This window comes from Anolis carolinensis, chromosome 4 (assembly GCF_035594765.1).
Source record: "Anolis carolinensis isolate JA03-04 chromosome 4, rAnoCar3.1.pri, whole genome shotgun sequence".
NCBI classification, from domain to species: Eukaryota; Metazoa; Chordata; class Lepidosauria; order Squamata; family Dactyloidae; genus Anolis; species Anolis carolinensis.
The window spans coordinates 48,459,285-48,483,470 of record NC_085844.1 but is presented as its reverse complement, the minus strand read 5'-3'; the positions used below and the strand labels follow the sequence as shown (position 1 = coordinate 48,483,470).

The 24,186-nt window shown below is 38.7% G+C and overlaps 1 protein-coding gene across 7 annotated transcripts in view; it reads right to left on the bottom strand.

The window, feature by feature from the left end:
- The window catches only part of st18 (ST18 C2H2C-type zinc finger transcription factor), a 248,617-nt gene that overhangs the window by 99,001 nt on the left and 125,430 nt on the right, over positions 1 to 24,186 (bottom strand). The window contains exon 1 of one of the 7 annotated variants that reach the window (XM_062980377.1): positions 2,154 to 2,313. The exons of the other annotated variants lie outside the window; for them this stretch is intronic. The gene's annotated coding sequence lies outside the window, so the exon portion shown is untranslated. Of the gene's footprint in view, positions 1 to 2,153; positions 2,314 to 24,186 lie in introns of those variants that run through there. 7 annotated transcript variants of the gene reach the window in all.

Sequence of the window (24,186 nt, the reverse complement as noted above, 5' to 3'; positions counted from 1 at the left end):
CTTTCTTCCACAGTGAAGGGATAGAGACCACTGTGACATTTACAGTGACACTGATTCTGTGGTCGGCTAAGAAAGTTGTAGCAAACCATAGCACCAGGAAGATCATGTGTCAGACATATGATGAAACTGGGGCTATCTCATTAATACACTTTCAAAAAGATAGTTTACCCATCATGTAAATATCAGAAATAAGTGAGTCAGCATTCCAGTGGACCCTTGGTTTCTACTGGTTCTTGAATCTAGAACCCCATAAGGATACCAAAGTCCGTGGATGCTTAAGTCCTATGGCATGGTAAGATGGCAAAACTTATATAAAACAGCAAAACTAAGATTTGCTTTTTGGATTTTATTTAGGGTGAAATATTTTCAAACTGTGAATTCTAGGACAAAATATGTGGGTGCAGAATCTGTGGAATAGGCACAATATGTAATAATTGAATAATTATTCATATATTTCCTGCCTTTTTTCTTGCTTAGAACTCAAAGTAGTTTACAAATGCTAAAACAAGAAAAGGCAAAAAAACAAACCTGTGATTGTAAAGAAGTTAAAGCAAATTATCAAATTAAAATTCTATTACAGTTTTTAAAGTACAAGGAAGAAATCAAAACATAAGAATAACATTAGACATACAGCACACATATACCAATGAAAGTTGCTCCTTATAACCACTTAATCATTACATGTCTCTTTGAATAGGAAGTCTTTGCCTACTGGCAAAAGGAGAGCAAAGGAACCAAACTAGCTTGCCATGGAAGGGAATTTAACTAGCACTTTAGTCCAGTTTCCTACAGATTTTATCCATGATTTCATCATGATGTATTGTATGTGTTTTTACAACTTGTTTTATTGTTATTTGATTTGTTTTACTGTTTGTTTTTATATTGTCATGACCGGGTTTGGCCCCATGTAAGCCGCCCGAGTCCCTCCAGGGAGATCGGGCGGGGTATAAGAATAAAATTATTATTATTATTATTATTATTATTATTATTATTATTATTATTATTATTATTATTTAAGAGACTGTGAGTACCAAAAAGTACCTCACCAGATTGAACTGTGAAGGTAGTAGAACCAAGAGAAAGTTCTTCCCCAAAAATCTCAAGACTTGGACAGTTTTATATAGAAAAATAAAATATTTCAAATAGTTTGGGGCTTTATAGATCATAGCCAGCATTTTGAATTGCGCCCAGAAATGATTCAGTAGACTATGTTAAATTTTGGGAAAGTGACTAGAACTGAAATGCAAAGTATTAGATCAGACTATGTGCCACATAACTTCCCAAAAGAAACACATATAGTCAGTTAAACTGTGACTATCTTGCTAACTTTGACACAATACAACAGTTTTTCCGAATGTGGCAAAAATATACAATTAAGCTAAAGATAGCAGATTTTTCCTCAGATTTCAGTGAGAAAAGTGGCAAACTTTAAGGGGAGCAGATGTGCTTAAATTACATCATGATTATTTTTATTTTGTATCCAAGGAAGAGCTGTAAAAATACAAGAGCTTCTGGTCTTGGATTTGAATCAAGAAAAAAAACCCAAAAACAAAATGTAGTGGCAGCTTTTGGCCTAGAGATCTAATTAAAATCTCTTAAAAATATAAAAGGGCTGAGACTTGAAGTGGTGAAGTGAAACTAGTTTTGCAGAAAATATCTCAAGTAAATGTAAATTACATATTTTGATTTGTGGATTAGGGCCCTGCCATTATCGCACAAGAGAACAGGAAATTAAGACAAAGTAAAACAAATCAAGAACTACTAGAGGGTTTTCATTTTACAGCACGGATCTCTTGTTTATTCCCTGTGCATTTTTGAGAAGAGGTAAAAGGTAATGCTAAGCGTATTTCAAAGGCAACAAAATCTCTTCACCACTTTCCCTGCTGATTTTTTTTTTTTGCATAAGTTCTATGAGATGTTTCACAAGGAATCGAGTAATAGTTTTAAATGTTTGGCAATAATATATCTACACATATATCTAATTGATGCCAAGTAGTCCAATAGGCAGCAGCCAGATTGCTCACCGGAGCGGCGTACAGGAACATATAACCCCCCTGCTGTGTCAGCTCCACTGGCTGCCAATTTGCTACCGAGCACAATTCAAAGTGCTGGCTTTAGCCGATAAAGCCCTAAACATTTCTGGCCCAGCTTACCTGTCAGAACGTATCTTCCTCTATGAACCAGTCCGGACAATAAGATCCTCTGGGGAGGCCCTACTCTCGGCCCCACCCCCTTTGCAGGTGCGTCTGGTGGGGGCGAGGGACATGGCCTTCTCAGTGGTGACCCCTCGACTGTGGAACTCCCTCCTTAGCGAAATCAGATCAGCACCTCCCTCCTGTCCTTTAGGAAAAAAAATTAAAACCTGGCTATGGGATCAAGCGTTTGGGGAATGCAATGCAATTTGGAACAGATTCTGGACTAAGATTGCAGGTCAACGTGCAATGTTTAACAGTATATGTAATATATTTATATGGTATTGTTTTATGACTTTTATTATTTTAATGTATATTGTAACGCGTATTTATATTACTTCAAAACTTCTGAAGATGCCTGCCATAGAAATAGGTGAAATGTCAGGAGATAATGCTTCTGGAACATGGCCATACAGCCCGGAAAACTCACAGCAACCCTCTATTTATATGTTTTTATGTTTAATGTGGTATTGAATATTGCCAATCTGGAAGCCGCTCTGAGTCCCCTTCGGGGTGGAGATAGAATGAGGTAAAAAATCTCAGAAGAGGAAATACATTTCTTGCCACTAAATTCAGCCTGCCAAACCTTTGCCAAACCCACCTGTGGCTGTTTTATATTACTATATAATTTTACCCCCCAAAAAAACCTTTTGCAGGGTGCCCCCCCCCATTAAATCCAAATACCTCTGTTTACTTTTGCAGTTCCTCACAAAACAATGACAAGACATAATACCTTTTCCATTCTTGTACAATTTTGAGAGGAACTGCAGAGAAAACAAAGGTATTTGTGACAGAAAGGAATCTGAGGGCCCTTCCAGACAGGCTCTATATATCCCAGGATCTGATTCCACGTTTTCTGTTTATCCCAGATTATCTGGCAGTGCGGACTCGTATAATCCAGTTTAAAGCAGAAAACCTGGGATCAGATCCTGGGATATAGTGCCTGCCTGGAAAGGCCCTGAGGCACTTGTGGGAATGGTCTTCTTTCAATGATGAAGCCCAATTTGGTAGTGCTTCTGAAGTTTTGCATCTCTCTGTGAAGTAGGAACAAGTAACCGTTATTAACTTCTAATGAATAAATACATCATGTGAATAGTATGAAGACAATATATACAAGTACTGACTAAAAACATAGAAAGTCCAGATTATAGAATTGCTTAGGAATAAAAATGAATGTATATATTGGCTGCATGGAAAGAGTTCGCTCATAAATTCTATGGATGACAGCACAGCAACATTTTTGGTGAAGGGAGAACAGGCAGTCCCATTTGTCAATGGTTGTCTTCAAATTAAATTTGTAACCTTGAGGTTCTATGTTGGGATAGACAGTGAGATTTGGACAATAAGGATATAGGGTCAGGTGTCATTTGTATGGAATTCAGAGAGACCTAGTGGGATGGGAACAAAAATAGAGTGCCAAGACTAGGGCTCTGTGAAACCTGAATGTAATGAGGTTCTCCATTCTTCACACATAAATCCAAAGAAATGAGTAAAGAGTGGAATGATGTGTAAAGTATGTGCCATCACATGAAGAAGAAAGTTAACATAATCTGTCAATTACACAAATATTTTTAATCCGTTTAGAAGAGAAAACCCTATATATAGACTCAGACTGGAGCACTTCCTCGGTGTATCTCTTCCATTGATTATATAGCATAGCTCACCATATTGCATACTGTGTGGCTATGGCACATACTGTGCATAATATGAATGTAATGGCCTCAGATTTTGGTCAGTTTACATCTTGCTACATAAAATGATAAACTCAATAAACATATCTGCTGAGTTCAAATTTATCTAAATCAAAAAGATCTGAATCCATAGAATCATAGAATCATAGAATAGTAGAGTTGGAAGAGACCACATGGGCCATCCAGTCCAACCCCCTGCTAAGAAGCAGGAAAGTTTTGGCCCATCTAACAAAATGAAGTTCAACAGGGACAAATGCAAGATACTTCACTTCGGCAGAAAAAATGGAAATCAAAGATACAGAATGGGGGACGATGCCTGGCTTGACAGCAGTGTGTGCGAAAAAGACCTTGGAGTCCTTGTGGACAACAAGTTAAACATGAGCCAACAATGTGATGCGGCTGCTAAAAAAGCCAATGGGATTCTGGCCTGCATCAATAGGGGAATAGCATCTAGATCCAGGGAAGTTATGCTCCCCCTCTATTCTGCCTTGGTCAGACCACACCTGGAATACTGTGTCCAATTTTGGGCACCACAGTTGAAGGGAGATGTTGACAAGCTGGAAAGCGTCCAGAGGAGGGCGACTATGCACTAGGTGTATAGAGTTTCTTAAGATGCCTCATGTATTTATGTGGCAGTTTCTGTGAATCCTTTCTACTTGGATAGGGGAGCAGTAGATCCCTGATGTACAAACAAGGTTTAAAAATGTATCTTCTGAGGTGCTAAATATGGATGGATTTAGAGAATTGAGCTTGCTCCCATAACTTTTTCTTCACTAAACTACTTTTAAACAGTACGGTTTTTCAATTGTATACTGGAATATGTACACTAAACTGTATTGCAAGGTCCACACAAAGGAGATGAATGCTTCCCTTTTCAAGACTGTGAAACCAATTGAAAAGATGAAGCAACATTTGTGAGCCTCTCTATTTTTCCCAGCTAATGATTACAGAGGACTACATGAGACACTGAACATATGGTACATGACATATGACCTAAATAGCTCTTTATAGGAATAAACAAGGAATCAGATAGTTGAACAGATTTTTGAAACTGACATGTAAATACTTGAATTACTGTTTCTTCTGGATTTGTAATGTACAATCAGAAACTAGGACAGATAGATAGATAGATATCGATACTGAATGTATCAGTATAAGATCTCATATTTTTATCTGTTTGGTGGAAAGCTCTCAACACAGCCACTTAAATAGATGGTGTTTGATCAAGAAGAAATTAAAACTTCCCTATGATTGTTTCCTGCCATTCAAACCCTAGATGGGGTTGGTTGCAATGTGACTGCAATGGTAATGGGAAACGTGGCTGTATTCTCTGATGCTGAGTAGTGATTGAAGGCACTGACCTGCCATAGACTTATAATAGGGGAGCAGGTGTGGCAATGATGGACTTTAATTTCCTTTAATAAACCTTTTATGTGCCACACTTTTACTGCCATTCCATGCTCTCCAAGGTCCTGCACATAATAGGTTCATTACTTTTGATTACTATAGTCTATTGAGACAAACAACTCCAGAACACACTATATATTATGTTCAGTTAAACCAATACAGACTATTTATCCAATGTGCATTATTTCACCTGCAACTCTGCTGGCAAAATTAACAGCAGCTTCTGTAAGCTAAAAATTTTTTGCAAAGAAATCCATTGATATCCCATTGCCATCATCATTTCAAAATAAATACTACAGCAATCATTGGATTTCTCTTTTAATTATGATACCTGCCCCCTCCCAAAAAAGAGATGGGATAAGGTCTCTTTTTAAAATGCAGATACTTAAAAAAAATCCATGAATATTTAAAAACCACACAATGGGTAAAAAAACTACCAGCAACATCAATATAGGTGATTTTTTTCCTTTCTTTTGGGAAAATCATTTGAATTTATGACAGATGTTTAAACAGATTAAGATTAAACTGGCCAGGCCTATTTAGTATGATGAACATAGCACTGTAAAACCTTCATGATGGGCTGAGGGCGTCTGTCGCATATAAAGCAGTCCACTCACACAAAACCAGAAAAGGGTATTTTCCTTTCCCTTCAGGAAATTGAGTGTGTACTATGTGGTTGTGTAGTTTTCATGCAATGTAGTGGATCTTTTGCATCCCTTTTATAAACTTGGCATTTGACAGTTCCTTGATAGCTCCTTGATTTCCTTTTTTAATGTTAAACTATCCCTCTCCCCATCCCCCTTTCATATATGGGAATCTCAGTGAGCACTGACACTAAATATAATGTAGCTAGGTATTATCATAATCCAACAGCCCAATGGAGTATTATTTCTAGCATCTACTCCCAATCTGTGGTCATTGGAGAATAAATATGCTGCCCAGTCTGTTGACTTCAGTTTTTAATTCTACCTATTTTTAGACTAAAGCTAAATATAGTGGAGTCAACTTGTTTTGATTCCTTTAATATGAGCTCAATGCCATATTGAAATCACTGAAAAGAAAATGTGGACACTGCTTCATACTGGTGCAATTATAGGATATTTCCCCAAATATAAATCTAACCAGGGGTAAATGATTTTGTCCAGTTTTTACAGCAATGTCTTAACTATTGATGAGCTTCAGTGAACTGCGTATCTCTAAATAACATAAGTAACTGCTCAGCAGATTAAATAAAGGTATTGCTTGCTACCATATAGACTTTTTGTGGTTCCTGGTCACATGAGATGGGCATTTATGCCTTTATGCCCCCACCCTGCCCTCATACTTCTTTTATCCCTAGGGTCTGCTGGATCCTCAAGGGCTTCAGCCCCAGACTTCTGAGGACCTATCACTAGTTCAATAGAAACTTGAGAAACTGATATTGGAAATGTTGGGCTAGTCATCTCTATGATATGAAATTATCTATGTGCAGGATTTGTTGAGTTGTTTGCTTGTTTAGGGTATTTATATCCTATTCACCAGCAAATTCAAATTGATGGCTGATTTATATCAAGAAAAATCAAATGAACAGCAAGAGGTACTTATCATCCCCTCTCATTTGTTTTGTCACATGGGTCCTACTAGTTGGTCATCACATGCAGTGACATCAACCAGGGAAACAGGGTGATTGGGTTAAGGAGGGAGAGAAGAAGGGTTGATTCTCCATTGTCACTCTGCACCCTAGGTGATGACCGACTGGCAGGACCCATGTCATGCCTGAAGACTGTGACTACAAGAAGAACAGGATGAAATGGTAAGGATAGCTGTCCATTGGCACCAACCTGGACAAACACCATACTGGCTCTGGGATAATGGGTGTTTCCCATCACAACATGAAGCTGACAGAGACTGAAACTTTTTGTATTCAAAACATTTTTTACCTTGAATCTCAATTTAAGGGAAAAGTCAGGGTATAATCATGATGGTGATGATCATGATGTTTTCTACCTCTGAGCTATGATTCTTTCCTCAATGTTGAGTGGAGTCAGGGTCATGCCCACTAGCATATATTTTCTTGGTGTGTGTACCAGCAATGTTTCTGTCTTCACTGTGTGAAAGTGAAGGGTGTATACCTGCTGATGTGCACAATCAGTATATATATACATCCTTCACAGTATCCCTGGGTGAGAATGTATCTGAACCAAACAAGATTCCCTTCTGGGGAAGAAGCTCTTCAGATACATCTATAAGGATTTGCTTTCATGCTTACTAAGTACACAGGTGGGAACACCATGTTCTGTGTAACATGTTTGTTTGTACCCTTAACATACAAGTGGAGTTCTGTGAATTCCACACAAATGAGAAGACAATACTTACTGCCTATTAGCTCCTATTGAGCATTACAGTTTATGAGCCGGGATGGCATTAACTGAAACATTTCATTCTTCTAAAAGAGACCTATTCCTCACACATAAACCCCATGAAAGTCTCATATCAAAGCTTTTGTTGTAGAAAATGTTAGTTATCACATAAAGTAGTGAAAAGTAGGAAAGGACAGTCAAAGTGAAATAAGATAAACTACAACATATGAGCCTAGTTTTTACATAGGGAAGAATATATACAGCAACTATGGACCTCATCACATGGGCTTTCAGCCCCATCCTAGGATGATACCAAGATACAGCCAGGATGAAGCCTGCTGAAGTCCCTCACATGACACAGGGCTACTTCCAGCAGAGCTCCATGTCGGCTCCATGCATGCTCCGTTATGGCAGCATGTTAAGTGGCAGCCATGAGAACATGGGTGACTGACTACCCATGTTCTCATTCAAGGAGCTGGGGACAGTGCAGGATCAATCCAGGGCCAGATGGATTCCAGTGTGGGATGGGAAGAGGATGATGATTAACCCTGCTGCCCTACAGATTCTCTACACTCTGCCCCATGGGTGCCCCCACTTAAGGACCTCCATATGATGAGGTCCTGTAAGAGGAGGGTTCAACTAGTATAGGCACAGGACACATACAGCCAAGGGTATGTGGGGCTGTGAATTTCAAGACTGCAAGATCTTTTAGAGCTTTAACGTACCAGTCAAGACAAGGAATTAAGTGAATGGTGTGTTAGCATAGCTAAAAAGTTTTATATCGGATGTCTCCAGTAGATATTTATAACAAGGTTATTCAAGCCAGAGTACCCTCACCCTCTCGACCTGGAATCAATCTTTCTCAGTTTGCAAAATTTCTCTATGAGGCCCTGACAGTACCCTTTCCTGACACTATCATGTGACATGTTGTCTAAAATTAAACCAAATGATAAAAATATTCAAATTTTAAAGAGTTCGAGAAACAGAAGCTGTGTTACTATTTGTTGTGAGTCTTATTATAGCATCACACAAAATGCATATCTCTATCATAGCATTAGATTTTATGGACTTTTCTACCATATATGTTGTTTTTCTTTAATGCTATAAACTGCTATTAAGGGAAGCTTCTCAGATAATTATTAAATATAAAAAGCCCAAAATCTGATTAGCACATTTCTAATGAAGGAAATTACTGTATTGTTTTTGTTAGGTTGAAGAGGAAAAAATCCTAACATCAATGCCTGTACTTTAATTTTATGTAGCATTTGCAACATAATTCCCATTTTCTAACTAAAGATTGCCATCTTAAGTACACTTACAGGGATGCATATTTATCAAGCACACATAAAATATATATTATGATTTAATCAAGACTTCCTCTAAGTATGTGTTCAAACAATAGAGCATTAGAGTTCATTTGACTAATGATTTTCATTTTAATAAGGCCTTCAAAGAGCGTTTCTGTTCACTGATGACAGTGAATATTTTATGACATCTTTAAATGAAAATATTATGCTTTGCCCTGAGTTTGAGGGAAGAGTCCTTGTAATGCTTTGAAGTAAAATATAATAGTAGCATATGCAATTAAATATATTTGGTCAAATAAAGCATCCCTCCTTCACCACTCAAACCTAGAAAGGTTATTTAGGGTCATGTGTGTAACCATTTATGCATCTTTCTGTATGCTTTTTTGCTTATCATTATTTATGTATTTGTAAGTAGAGTCTATGGCCAATCAATCCATCCATCAGTTGCTTTATATTCTGCCTTTTCCTAAGCAATGGGCTCACAGAGGCTCAAAGAACAAAAAACAGACACAAGTAAAACCACTAAAACATAAGAACATTTAAAAATAAATAATATTAAATTGTTCATAGAATAAAATTGCATAACAATTAATTTTAAAAACAAAAAATAAAAATAATACTGCACTAGAGAGTAAATTCGATTTCATAAAACAAGCAGTTCCAAAAACTTGCTGAAATAGAAACAAAATCACTCAGAAGGGAGTCTGAGTGGTTTCCCTCGGAAAACAATTCCTAAGTTGGAAAAGTCCTGTCCTTTGAAATAAGTGTAGTTCCCGAAAATCTTGGAGAAACCCCTATGGGGCACATTCTCATTGACCACTTAGGTCAGTTTCAAAGCGGTATTGAAGAAAATGAGTTGCTGTACAGGTGACTGATTACAAAGGAAATTCTGGAACTAGTTTTGGACCCGGATGTTTATTACACAAGCTACACATCACCGATGTGTATTAAGGGCTTTGTTTTGTGCATTTTTGTGGGTATTAGTTCTCTAGTTGTCATAATTTGAAGCTAGCTTTGACATGCATTGAAATGGGTCTTTCAGACAGCCTAGATTTGAGCTGTATAAGCTTTATATGACCATCCTATGTGTAGTTCATGAAGCATAATGCTCAACCAATGCAGTTCTGCTGGGCTGTATTCTGAAATTTTTGAACCAGAGCAGAGCATTGTGGCTAGGCAATGAGGAGAGGTGTTGTCAAGATCCCTGTCATGTATGTACTGATATGGCAGGGATCTCGAAGTCTCCTCATCACCTTATTGTAAAACCGAAACCAGACACTTTTCTGATTCCCCCCCGACATCCTACATTGCGTGTTTTCCCATCAAGATGCTGTCTTCCTCATGGGGGCAGGGTTTATTTTGTCTTCTTCTTTTTTTTTTTTTTTTACAAAAGAAGTAGTGAACATCTCGTTCTCACACCATAAAATGTAATACACAGGCGTAAACCCAAATTACATCTGTGTATATTGCCAACTGGATTCTAACCATATGTATAGTGAAAACATTCTTAAATTTCTGTGCTATGTCCAGTTGGGATAGTTGAATACATGTAATAATAATAATAATAATAATAATAATAATAATAATAATAATAATAATAAAACTTTATTTATACCCCGCCACCATCTCCCCAATGGGGACTCGGGCGGCTTACATGGGGCCACGCCCAAAACAATACAATGTAAACAGCATATAAAAGAACAGCACAACACAATACAATAAACAATACAGTAAATAATATCCATTACAAAATAAAACAAGGAGACAATAAAAACAAGGGCAGACCACATGAACATTAAGTTAAAACTCGGGGTGAGAAGGACATAAAAATAAAAACCACAGCGAACAGGGTCATAAGGGAGTGGGGTATTCTGGAGGATAGATATTAGGGGGAGCAACGGAAAAGAAATATAAAATGGTTACTCTCCAAAAGCGCAGCGAAAGAGCCATGTTTTCAAGTCTTTCTTGAAGGCTGCTAGTGTGGGGGCTTGCCTAATCTCCGCGGGCAGAGAATTCCACAATCGGGGGGCCATAGCAGAAAAGGCCCTCTCCCTTGTTCCCACAAGGCGGGTCTGGGATATCGGGAGTGGGGACAGGAAAGCTTCCCCTGATGAGCGAAGGGATCGTGTAGGCTTGTGGTAGGAGATACGGTCACGAAGGTAGGTGGGTCCCAAACCGTTTAGGGCTTTATATGTGATGGTATACACCTTGAATTGGGACCGGAAAATAAAAGGCAGCCAGTGGAGCTCCTTGAACAGGGGAGTAGATCTCTCCCTGTAACTCGCCCCCGTAATTAACCTGGCAGCCGAGCGCTGGACCAATTGTAGTTTCCGGGCCGTCTTCAAGGGAAGCCCCACGTAGAGCGCATTACAGTAGTCCAGTCTAGAGGTAACTAAGGCATGCACCACCGTGGTCAAGTCAGACTTCACGAGGTATGGTCGCAGTTGGCGCACAAGTTTGAGTTGTGCGAAGGCCCTCCCGGCCACCGCCGACACCTGCGCCTCAAGCGTCAGGGCTGAGTCCAGGAGGACCCCCAAACTGCAGATCTGTGATTTCAGGGGGAGTGCGACCCCGTCCAGCACAGGTTGCCACCCAATACCCTGATCCGACGCGCGACTGACCAGGATTGATCCTCAGCTTGTTCCTCCTCATCCAGTCTGCCACAGCGGCCAGGCACTGGTTCAGCATCCGAGGGGCTTCCTTGGAGTCAGATGGGAACGAGTAGTGGATTTGCGTGTCATCTGCGTAGAGATGGCAACACCCTCCAAAATTCCGGATGACCTCTCCCAGCGGTTTCATGTAGATGTTAAATAGCATGGGGGATAGAATAGACCCTTGCGGGACCCCACAGGTCAATGGCCAGGGGTCCAAGCAGGTGTCCCCCAGCTTCACCATCTGGGAACGACCCTCCAGGAAGGACTGGAGCCACAGCAGAACCGTGCCACCGAGCCCCATCCCAGAGAGCCTCCCCAGAAGGATACCATGGTCGATGGTATCGAAAGCTGCTGAGATGTCCAAGAGAACCAGCAGGGTCACACTCCCCCTGTCCAGTTCCCTGTGGAGGTCATCCACCAAGGCGACCAAAGCCGTCTCAGTACTGTGCCCAGGCCTGAAGCCAGACTGCGAGCGGTCCAGAAAATCAGTGTCATCGAGGAACTCCTGGAGCTGCGTGGCAACCACCCGCTCCAGAACCTTGCCCAAAAATGGGAGGTTGGAAATGTACAGTGTTTCTTCACTTATTGTGGGGGTTACGTTCCAGGACCACCTGCAAAAAGTGAAAATCTGCGAAGTAGGGATGTGTTGTTTGCAAGTAGCATCTTTGTCCCCTCCTCACCTCTCAAGCATGCGCATGTGCGCTTCCGCCGCTGCTGCCTTGTGAGGCGAAAACAAAGCTGCTTCAGCCTCCTTTTCCCTCCCTTCCTTAGGCTTCTCCTTAGGAAGGAAGTAGAAAGAGGGATTTATAAGGGATTTATAATATTATTTTATGATTTATACTATTATTTTAGTGTTTATTAAAAATCCGCAAAACAGCGAGGGAACGAAAAACCGCGAAGTACTGAGGGAACACTGTAGTTTGGATTCGACTGTGTTTAGTAATGCAATATATATACCCTAAGATATGACAATCTGTTTGTCCATATCACTAAACACACAGGCAAAACATACATATTTTTTGGAGTTTTCCTTTGACACTCCCACTACAGTTGTCCCATTTATTTGGACAGGAGCCATAGTGCAATAGCAGATGTTCCTGTAAACCTTTTCTACTGCAATGTGAGACCCCACATCCTGTTTGGAGCTACTATTGCATATGGAGTACACTATTAAGGCTGCCTTAAATACCAAATAGCAACTCCAGAAGGACAATATGAAATGGTGATGATGTGTAAGAAAAGGGGTGGAATTTCTTGTCTTGGGCAGCATCCTCAGTCTAAATCAATTCACTTCATGACTACAGATGTCCTCATGCATTCACTATACATCCACTATATCATCAAGCTTGGACATCAATCAAATGGGTAGCCTCTTTCCATTAAAATGACTGGTGCGTGTGTTGACACAAGATGATGCAAGCCTTTTATTCCTGGTTATTAATGTGGTAACCTATTCACCTATGGGTTTTTTTAAGCATCATGAAGAAAGGCATCATTTCAAATGAGTATCTCCAAATGATAATTTACTGATACATGTAAATTGACTGACATTTCAGAAGGATAATTATATTAGCCTGCACATGATATAAACTTTACAGTGAATACCAAATTTGAAGCAAATAAATACTTTATGACCTGGAGGCTTTTCACACAGCATATTTATAGCATTATGGTTGCACACTAACTGCCATGGCAACCCCATGAATCCATGGGATGCAGCTATAGCTGTTAAAAGTGGAATCACAATGTTATAACTGTGTAGTGTGAAGAAGACCTTCAGTTCTGCTTTTCTTGATTGTTTGTTTTTTCATGTTCAAGTCATCATTTGGGGACATCAAAAAGAAGTTTTACGTAGGGAAGGCGACATCTCCAAAGACAAAATCAAAGTTCTCAATTATTGTTACAGCCCAGTATATGGTTATAGTATGATGAAAAACAAGATAATGTTCAAAGGATATTTTACCGATAGTGTGGGAAATGATGGCTGCTATGGATTCATTGTAAATCAACATAAATTGAAGTCCTTGGAATGTAGTGGGTTATGGATTACATTACCAATTTGCATACCAGTTATTTACAGCCATGATGTCAATGTCATCACCCTTTAATAAATGCACATAAAAAGGAAATGATTGTCCACAAAACTCAAAAACCTTTTTAAAAGTGAGTACTTTAGAATTAATAAAACAGTATGAATATTAAACTTCAGATTCTGCTCCCCATTCCCAAACTTTGCATGGATATGTGGTTATATTGATATTTAGTTGATGCTGAAATATTTGATTTGGCCTAATGATATAAAGAATTCTAATTAATAGTATTAAAATGTTGATAATGTGTAACTGTGACTGAAGAAAAGAAGAGAAATAGATACCACTCTCTTGAGAAAACTACTGCAGGCTCCCATTTACAATGCATAGAAAGTCATTAAATAAAAGAGAATATTGCATCAAAATAAGTGATGGCACATTTTAAATTGTTACTAAAAAATTTGTTATTTTCTATTTCTATTTAATTCCAATGGATTATTCAGATATTGGCAATTAAAAAAATAAAACCAAGGAAGAATAGATATTGAAAACAGTATTTAAGAATCTTTTCTATGGTTTGATAACTTCTTTCAGATACATTTTCCATTTTGTCATTATTGCTTCTCCCTCTTCAAAATTAAAAATGAATGATGTGAATCTGTCTGCTTTAGCTGTGTTGCTGTCCTCTGAAACTAAAATAAATAAGTCTAAACACTAAATCTAAATCTGAAAACAGATTCAATTTGAGGCTACATAGCGTGTAATCCATTCTAGGACACCATGATTACTGACCGCCAAATGCTATGTATATTTTTGAAGGAGTATTTTTTTCCAAAAGAGGGATCTAATATTTGAAAATGCACAACAGCGGAATAAATGTTAGACCAAAGACAAGCTTGGATGGTTCTGTAATGAGGATGATTTATTTTGATTCTCACTTCTGATTTCAGAGTTGTCACTGCTGTTGTATACCTCATCCATGCAACTTTGCACAACTGGCAGTTCTGAATATAAACCAAAGCCATATGTTTATGTCCTTTTGCCAAACGATTACAGCAAATAGTTCTATTATTCCCTTAGGTAACTAATGTGTGCCAAGGATTTCTATTAGTCTGCTTTACCAAAGCATCAGAGGGTAAAGTCGCAGCTTTATGAAATGAGGGGGCAGGTGCCAGCTTTATATTTTCAGAACAAATATGTAGAAATATTACACCACATTAAAAGATAGGTCAACAGAAGCAAAAACAGAATGTTATTTTTTCTAAAACCCTCAATAAACTAACAAAACTATTTTTTTCTTTATGTTGCATTCTACAAAAAAAAGTGTATTTCCTGAAAGGCACTTGACATAACCTCTCTTTTAAAAAGAGGTTGAGGGGGAAAAGATTAATTTTGTAATATGATGGAAATATATATAAAGACAACAAAAATGATTCATAGCAACCTTGATGAATAAATTATGGTTGATGCCCTTTTTGTTAAAGAGGTATTTTCTATAATAAATAAAATTGATAAATGCTAAAATATATTTTCAATTGTGAGTAGTATAAATGCATCTGTCTGTTATTTGAAAAACCTGCATCTATTTATCAAAAGGGGCTGCAGTGGTGCAGTGGGTTAAACCACTAAGTTGAAGAACTTGCTGACCAGAAGGTTGGTGGTTCAAATTCATGAGACAGGGTGAGGTCCTGTTGTTAGCCCTAGCTAACATCCCAGTTCGAAAATATGTGGATATGAGTAGATCAATAAGTACCACTTCAGTACGAAGGTAATGGCACTCCATGCAGTCATGCCAACCTAGAAGGTATCTCCAGACAACGGTGATTATTTGGTTTAGAAATGGAGATAAGCACCACCCCCAGAGTCAAACATGACTAGACTTAATGTCAAGGGGAAACCTTTACCTTTACCTATCAAAAACCTTTACACTGAAAATTAAGGCAAAGTTTGGAGGTCATAATATTATTTCCAAATGAAATAGTAGCGCAATCATATACTTTCCACTCAAAACTAAATACAGAAAGTATTCTCCCACCTTTGCTTGCTCTGGAGAACAATTATGTGCAAATTCCAAATGACTAAATCTGTCTCTTGGACCAAAATGTCTTGTCTGACTTAATAGATAGTTCCAAAATTCATTCTCTGTTAAAAAAAAGAGTGCAAAATGAATAAACAAAAATTATGGATGAAGTTGAGTGAAACTGGACTAAACTTATTTTTGTCTTTCAAGTTAGTCATCTCTATATGTCAAATATAAGCTGTGCTTGCCAATGGATAAACTTTTATTATCTTAAAATAATGGTAAATGTGCCCAAATAAGATGTACTGTAATTCTGCAATGGGTAAAATACATTGGTATAATACTGAAAAGAATGAGGCAATATATGCATATATAAAGCAGATTATATGAAATTTAAGTTATGGAGAATAGCATTTTTCTACTCTAAATTGATAGGGAAGTGAACACTACTAAATTTTATACTTAAATGAATTTATCTTGAAGTGAACTACACAGATTTTATATAAAGGTATATAATTTTATGTAGGATTGTATCAGAGAACTTCACATAATAGATTTATTGTGAGATAGAAGCTAGAGAAGTTTTGCCCAATGCAATGTCCTCCACGTTTTGGGGAATATTCACCACCACACATCAGAATGTCAAATGCTGGGAATTACAGTCTAAAGTTGAGAAAACATGAGCCAGAGTTTGTGAGCAGATGCAGGTTCAAATGCATGTTCAGCCATGCAATTTATCCTTTGACTCTTTTTTTTTCTCAATCTACCCCGCTTCACATAATTCCCTTAAATATGAAAGTGTGAGAAAAACAATGCAAAGCTTGTTACTTGTGATGTATTATTTGAGGAATAGTGAACCTTTGACTTTTAGCTGCTTTGACCTACAACTCCAACTATCCCCAGTCATTGGCAAAGCATTTTGGGAATCATAGTTATTGCAGTTCGGGTTGCCTGTTTAACTAATGATTTATGTTTTTGATTAAGGTGGTAAAAGAGCTGTCATCATCAAAGCTGATAGAAAATGCAATGTAATAATATAGCTCATGACCATACAGCATTTGTTTACTGAATTTTTAATATGGTAAATAGTAGATATACACAATACAGTTTGCACTCTGCTTTGGTGATTTGGAAACTTTTTGATTCAGCCAAACCATAATAGATTCGCAGGTCAGACATCCTAAGAGTTTGGCTCCCCATTGATTATTACTTGGAAGGACAGCCATGAAGGAGCTAAATAAGATCTTCAAATGTAAAGATATATAATTGAATACTAAAGGTAGGAACTGCAAATATTTCCCATTTCTATTTATGTTTGTGAAAGCTGAACAGTGAAGAAAGCTAATAGGATACAATGGACTGCTCAAAAACCCTGTAAATGGGCCCTAGAGTAAACCAAGTCTGCACTCTCCTTGGAGGCCATGATGACGGAACTGACTGAGACTGTTGTTCTTTGGCAATATTAGGAGAAGACATTACTCACTAGAAAATACAATAATTCGGATTGTTCTTGGTTTGGATCCTCCCCTGTGGCCACTCCTGGGAGTGCATGACTCCAGTGCTTGTGCCCTCAGGTTCATTGGAACACGCAATCCCCCTCGATGGATTGTCACCTTGACGTGGTGAGGGGGCTTGCGTGTTCCAACGAACCCATGCTATGTCTGCCAAATGTAGGAAGGCTATATGCAAGCTGTGAGGCCTTCTATGTTAGACTGCACCATATTAACTAGTTTCTGAGCAAATACACTGAATTAGACACTGAATTAGTTAACTGGTTGAAACAGATATATCCTATTGATTGAATCAGTACATTCCAGTTGGGACCAAACAGTAAGATTCATGATTTTTTTTTGAGGAAACCCCTTGCATGGGTATGGGAGTCATGAATGGCTATGAAAGGGGCAGATGTTCCTCAAGTTGTTCCTAGTCATGGAACCTACAAAATTTAATAAGGAATGGTGCAATTATGAGGAAGTCATGATGAACTGAAAACTAAAGATTCTCTCCAGCCTGTTCATATGCAAAGAGTGAAATAGTACAAGGGTGGTCTGAATACAGAGGTATAGCGGGGGGGGGGGGGGGGGGGAGTGTGAGGGCTGTCAACTTTCCAGCAACTTCCTTCCTGCCGCTTAGCTCCCAGCTGTCTTTTCACAGCTCAAACGCAACTTTGTGGCTAGGTGGCAGGGAGGGAATGTCGTAGAAAAACTGTACCTAGTACACATCAGTTGGAAAAGCTACTGAGGACTCATCCAGACAGGGCCCATAATGCAGGAGCTCCTGAGCTTTTACCAAATGATGCCTCCGGTAAAAGAGGAATAATTCATGATAAAGAAGGGGGAACCCTGCTTTGTCATGAATTATTTAGATACTCCAGGACTATCTGGGGGCCTGTCTGCACCGCTTAATTTGCTTCTTTGGGCCTGTGGGCCCAAAGAAAACCAATGAGGGAATCCTCAACCCTCCGAAAGGCCTTAAAAAAACTTACTCAGCTTTCATTATGCCTTTCAACATGTTTTTTGGAATGTACAAATTTAGCGCTAAGAAATGGGGATCACTTCTGCCCTCCATCTCTTAGCACTACATTGATATGTTCCAAAAAGATATGCCGAAAGGCATAATGATGGCTGAATAAGTTATTTTATCTTTTAAAGCCTTTGGGGCGGCGGCGGCGGGGGGGATTGGGTGTCTCAGTGCCCTTCTGAAAGGTACCGGTAAGGCATCTAGACACCTCTCAGGGAAAGCATGTGCTGTCTGGAAGTGGCCTGTGATTCTAGAGAAAGCTGCATAGATTCTTACTATCTCAAGAAAAAAAATATCCCTGCATCTCCTGATAGTGCAGGATGAAAAATAGATGGATATCTCCTGGCTCCCATCAGAATGGGAAAAATAGAAAATCATCATACTCAATGTACCTATGAAGTAGAGGTGGTGCAGTGACAATATGAGGGTAAATAAGAATTCTGCTCTCTGACTTCCTTTTTTTCTTCACTACTCAAACATCTACTACAGTAAACATCCAGAACTCTTATATTTGCTATGATGTCCTTCCCTCAGTAATTTTGCCTGCCCCTTTTCTTTGGATGCCTAAATGATATCCCTAAATGCTCAACTGCCTTTTAAAGTTTCTCCTATGCTAGAAGTTTGCAAGCTAGAGTATAATGTAATGGGGAGGAGGAAAATATTTTACTGGGCTTCACCCTCCCTTTCTCTGTAGTCTGTCAATGTGGAGCAGATATCCTTGAACAACAAATATTTTTCAAACAAATATGAAAATACTGTCATTCTATCTCCTATGTTTCATGGACTCCATGAAAACAATTTGATGACTTTTTTAGAGAACGTTAGCTTAAAGCAAAATAAATCAAACAAGGTGCTTGTTTATAAAGCTATTGTCCCCCCAACCCTGTTATATGCCTGCAAAATGTGGACTGTCTATAGACGTCACACTCAACTCCTGGAATGATTCCACCAGCATTGCCTCCGAAAAATCCTTTAAAGGCAGGCATACAAATGTCATTGTGCTGGAAGAAGCAAAAACCACCAGCATTGAAGTGATGCTTCTACGCCATCAACTACTCTGGATTGGCCACGTTGTCCAAATGCCTGACCACTGTCACCTAAAGCAGTTACTGTACTCCCAACTCAAGAACAGAAAATGGAATGTTGGGTGACAGGAAAAGAAATTTAAAGATGGGCTTAAAGCTAACCTCAAAACCATAGATACTGAGAACTGTGAAGCCCTGGCCCTTGACCGCTCTAACAGGAGGTCAGCTGTGACGAGTAGTGCAGTGGAATTCGAAGAGGCACGAATGGAAGTTGAAAGGGAGAAATGTACCAAGAGGAAGGCACATCAATCCAATCCTGACTGGGACCGCCTTCCACCTGGAAATAGATACCCACACTGTAGAAGAACATGCGGGTCAAGAATAGGACTCCACAGACACATGTACACACCGCCAAGATACCACACTTGGAGGGCCATCACACTTGGACAATGAGGGATCACCTAAATAAGTAAATAAAACAATCACAAAACATCAAACATGGAATTAGACCTTTGGCATATTTTTTCACCATCTTTCACCCAAAATACTGTACTAGAGAATCTCTTTAAAAGCCATCCCTGAACAGCCTTTAGAACTTTCCATAGAAAAAATACAGATTAACCATTCCTTATTGTTCTGCTTCTGAGGAGGAGGTAGAACAGCAGGCTGAAGAGGTAGCACTTGGGGATTTTGAGCCAAGTGTTGAGGAGGAAGGAGAAGGTGAGAAAGACATACTATAAGTCCCTCCATTTTTATAACAGTGAAGGGCAAAAGAAGAAAGAAGGTCAGCTAGAATCAAATAAAAAATGCTGAGCAATCAGACCTTGCCCTAGAAACATCTGTGCTGGGAGCTCAGAGCTATAAATTAGCAGCGAAGCCAGTAGTCAGTGCTAGCAGCAACTGACCTACTTGGTGTGTTAGTGTTCCAATCTCCGTGCTACCGCTACACCGTTGGCTTTGCAAAAGACTTCTTGTCACAGACTCTTGTTCCTGTATACTGTAAACCTTTTTTGCCAAAGACTCTTGCTCCTCTCTGCTGTGAAGACTTTGGACTTTACTTTCTATTTCCTTTACTGCTGTTTGCATTATTATTATTTATTATTATTATTATTATTATTATTATTATTATTATTATTATTATTATTTTGCTGAAGTAAAGCTTTTTTGGTTAAGGTTGCTCATGTTGTAAGGCTGTTTCTGGAGCAAAACAGGACAGTTATTGGGAATTCTGAAATCCAAAATACTCTAAAATCTCAAATCGGTCACTTGGATGGATGAGATACTGATTGATATCTTTTCTTTCTGATCCATGCAGTAACATTGTCTGTGTTTGAATCTTCCCTCCTCTGCTGGTGATTGGTTGACTGCCAAGTTTGGTGGCCACCCACTCTATCCTGATTGGCCAGGAGGTGGGACTGAGCTGGCTTGCCTTTTAGTTGGTGTAGGTTCTGATAATGCAGCTGAGGATCCCCTCCCTGCTGTGTGGGGGAAGTCCTGGGGTGGCCAATCAGCTGACTGAAGAGTTTTCCTGGATGGAGAGAAGTACCCAGGAAGTACAGTATATATTTGGAGAGCTTAGACAGTACTTTTGGAGACAATGGATGTTGGGGCATGGAGATGACAGGATTACGTAAATGTAGAGTCCAGTATGCCATGGACAATGGGCGATGATCTTCCAAGTCTGTTAGGCTGGCTAAATAAAGAAATATCAATTGGAGTGTTGAAATGACTAAAGTTCCTTTTGTTTCTGGGTATGGCTGATTCATACCAAGGGCCAGTTCCCAGATAGTGAGCAGGAAGCTTATCTGTTGAGTGTGTATGTCCATAAGAGCTTTGTGATTTGTCTTGCCTATGGCCCAGGTCACAGCATGACATTCCTAGGAGTAGCCGCCTCTGACCTGGTTCAGGCAGGGGGCAGTGTCTCTTGTCTTCAGAAATAAAATATATGTAATAGTGAAATTCTAAAAATAACTATATTTGATGGTGGGGGATAAAGGAGGGAAGGCACAGGGATACAGTGTATTTGGACCAAGTTAGAAGGGATACATTTATTTATAGTGCTTCTCGAATAAAGTGAAATTTAAAATGGGGGTTAGAGCCAGGGAAACTGATGGATACTAATAATATATCTCACTCCTGTTTAGCAAATAAAAGGCACATTGAAAACTGCCAAATTTATCACGGTATGTGCTAACTTGTGATTCAACCACCAACTTTAATAAGTTTGATTTTTATAAATGTAGAAAATGTGGCTTTTGACATTTGTTAGATGATAATACACATGCACAAGTCTGTACTTGTACATGCATGCGTGCGCACACACACAGGCATGGTTTTCATTTCTCTTAGGCTTCAAAATGTCAAACACATGTCAAACAAAGAAAAGTTTAGCAAGTAGCTGCAGGAAAGAGAGAAAATAAAATTATGACCAAGAGGAAGGAAATGAGCCAGCAAACTAAAAGGAAGTTAATCTTGTAATAGACATGCTATTAGAAAAATAGGTTGTGTACCCTGATAAGATTTTAATTTGGTAATCTAGTTTCATACAAGAGCCAGTTTGCACCTGCTTCTGTCCTTTTGTTTGTAGTACATTATCCTAAAACAAAAGATCCCTGAGAGGAGTCATTTCTATATCCTTAAGTTTCAGAGCCTTTCCCCCCACTCTTTCCCTCAATGCTCCATCAGGTTATATATTTATTAGCAATACATTTTCCACTTATTTTCTCAAAGATTGCCAATAAAGCGCTAAATCACATAAGGGAGTAGCTGTAAACCCTCAGAGTTCCCTAATGTCAAACTCATTAGCATTCGAATAACCACCCAGCAGCACATCATCTGCACAATTGTAAATTTTACTACTTTTAATAGCATTTCTCAAAAGGCTCGTTTTCAACTTTCTTCAGTGGTGGCCTCTCCAGGGAGAAGGCGCTTCCTGACGCTCACAGCTTCCACTCAGCAACCGGGCCGTTTACTGTCAGAAGCATCAGCCCTCTGCCCTAACCCCATCTGCTGTCTCTGGCTTCCTCGGGGATTGAGAGTTAAGACTGCACAGCTGAGATCCACTTAGGAAAGTGCACAGGGGCGGGTGTAACTTTGCAGGCTGATTGCAAAGTGCAGTAGATTTTTTTTTAACTACAGGAGAGATGTTGCAGAATCCATTCTGGAAAGGATCATATCACAGTAAAGATCTTCTAACTCCTAGCATGCACAATGTTAGGAGCTGAATTTCATGCTGAATAAAGGTCTCAGTCATTACAAAGACTGGCATTAGTTAGGCCTTCACCAGTGGTTTAAAGACTCATGCTCTCTGAGTTTTATTAATGGCCTTAAACATACAAAGAACCTTTACACAGCAAATACTTCACAATTATTTCAGACACATGGTTCTAGAAAGATATCAAACTTGTGGGTTAATAATCATTAACTTACTAAAATTGTTATGTTATGTCTTCTTGAGTTCTATAAAATAACCATAATCGAGGCACTGAAACATAGAAAGCTGTCTTATTCCACTAGCAGGAAGCTGTCTTTATGCCATGTTAGGCCATTGGTACATCTAGCTCAGTCTTGTCTTCAATATCTCACAATAGTTTCAGGTAATATCACGGATTGAATATTGTACTCTGTGTATGGAAAGCATTTAATCCATAATTGAGTTTTGGAGTTAAAACAATGAGTTAGCATTATAGCGTATTCAGCTTTTTTTTCATTAGCTAAGAGGGTTTTTTTTAAACTGTAAAACAATAAGTTAACATTATAATATATTCTCCCTTAGCTGAGAAGTAAAAGCAAATGTACTTTTGAAGTAGATCAAGGCAACAGAATGATCTTCAATTAGCATAGGATGTAGATTTTCTGCCACATATGCTAGCTCTAGTATGGTACTTGTGACAACTACAACCATGATGATGCTGTATACTAAAAAAAATTGAATCTTACCATTTGAATTAGCATTCATTGATCTGTTTCACATTTGGAAACCATTCTGGATTTCATGCAGATTACATTGTAGTACAGTATATGATCTGGCAATTATTCAATTTCCTCCTATCTTGCTAATTTAATATTACTTGTATAAAACTTAATTACATTCTGTGAAATTATTCCATTTACATATTGTTTTTAGAAGAAGGATCCTGCTGCTGCTCTGTGCAAATTTTGCATTTTGCTTTATCTTTGGAATAAGCTATTTCTTCCTGGAGTCTTTCTGACAACCTAATCCATCCTCCACTATGTACTTGCAACTCTCACCGTGTAGTAATTGTATTCTTGCTCATGGGTGGGAGGGAAGGTGCTTCCATGTATACTACAACAGATATTGTGAAATATCTGTTTTGCATTTAAAATGATGTATGATAATTGGAAAACACAGGTTTCAAGATTCTTCGGAGAAGATAGTCTCTGTGTGTAGCAACCTGATCAAAAGTCCCAGTGATGCTCAGAGTGTTTGTGGTCTGGCCAAAGTACAGTGCAAATGTGGCATTGCTGTATTTCCCTGAGGAAGAGATCTCATTCACAAGATTGCTCAGGAAATTATAGAAAAATAAATGTAAGAGCAGTTTTAAAATCTTCAGATAAGCTTTGAGTTTTGGGGTATTGCTGGATTAAGAGGGAAGTTCACACAGGTCTTTTGAACCCTTGATGGAATGGACCCATCCCCATCTATGTATTATGCCGTTTTGCCAAATAGGAGTTTTATATCAACTCCAATTAAATTGATTAAGTTAGTGTCATCTTTATATTGGCTAATGGCTATGTTGGATATTGTAGTATATAGTAATAATGTATATAAACTACACTTACAATTGCATTTCAGAATGATATTGAATAGTTGTTGTTATGATGGAATCAAATGAATAAGTTTGGGTGTCTTCATCACTCTTATCTATAACTGAAGCCTTTTACGTTGTAGAATCCAATTGTATGGCTTAAGTGCCAACAGGAGCATATTAACATCACTTTCCATCTTCTTTCCTTCATTTTTGGAGTAGGAGATTAGAG